This window comes from Lottia gigantea (genome assembly GCF_000327385.1).
Source record: "Lottia gigantea unplaced genomic scaffold LOTGIsca_58, whole genome shotgun sequence".
NCBI classification, from domain to species: Eukaryota; Metazoa; Mollusca; class Gastropoda; family Lottiidae; genus Lottia; species Lottia gigantea.
The window spans coordinates 1,274,192-1,275,415 of record NW_008709979.1 but is presented as its reverse complement, the minus strand read 5'-3'; positions in this window follow the sequence as shown (position 1 = coordinate 1,275,415).

The following is a 1,224-nucleotide window of genomic DNA, read 5'->3' as shown; positions in this document are numbered from 1 at the left end:
TGCGTATTGGTATGATTGTGTATTTACTGTGATTTCTGTAATTTACTGGACTTGAGAATCAGTTTTAAACCACTATAATGTATATAAATATTTATATTATATGTATATAAAGACTTCAGAATAAGCATATTTAGATAATAACTGACGTAACGCATAATTACCTCTACCTTTTTGAGTTTCATCCTCAATATTAACAAGTTCATGCCGACCATCTTGAGTATTTTTTCGCCCTTTTCTATAAATACAAATAAATAGCTGACCATGTATTTCAGAAAACTTTCATTGTGCATCGGATTGCTATATTGACGATAATTTAGCCTTAACTATTTCGGAATGTCCATAAATCTTGTATCTAAACAAAGTTATATTGTAGGCCTATGACAGATAAAAAGAAATAACAGTTGCAAGGGCTTTCCGAATAACAAACCCATCAGCACAGCAACATACTATTGTTAAATTTATATGCAATTATAATGCAAACATATTTTGATTGAGAAGAAAACACATCTAAAAACATTTATTGGGAGTTTCGTACATTATTTCTTTTGGCGATATTTTTCTTGAAGACATTTCTTACCTTAATTTATACACAACGGCAATGATAATTACAATCAATATCAAAACAATCAGAACTGAAAAAATAGGTACTAAACTAGTTGTTGCCGGTGGTGCTGCAATGTATAACAAATGAATATAATTATAGACAATTCCGCCAACTAAATATCATTAAACACTTCTGCAAATATTTTTGAAAATGGTGATGCAAAATTAGGTTCCGTTTTCAAAACCTCGACTTTAGTGCAAATGCAATATAATTTAACCATACAATTGTTCTCTTTTGTTCATGCTTTGCAGACACTTATTGTGATTTCCTGGATAGATTTGCTTAAAACTTGATGTCAAGAAAACTTTGAGCTGAAAATCTTCATAGCATAAAAACTTTTCGGATCAAGATTTAGTGTCTTTAATGTCAGAAAAAGAACGAAACAAAAAATTATCTGAAGCTTCTGATACATGTACAGTATATGCATTTCTGTCAGCAGCGCATCTGTTTCATAATTTTTATTGCTGTTAATCTCAAAAACAGAAAAAAGAAGCGACTGCTTTTTTTAACCAATACTTACGATTAAAGTCTTTGAATGGCATTTAGCAATTGTGAGTACGATATATAGACACAGCTTTATGGAACAACAATCACTGGTTAAAGTTTTATGCAACGTCTCT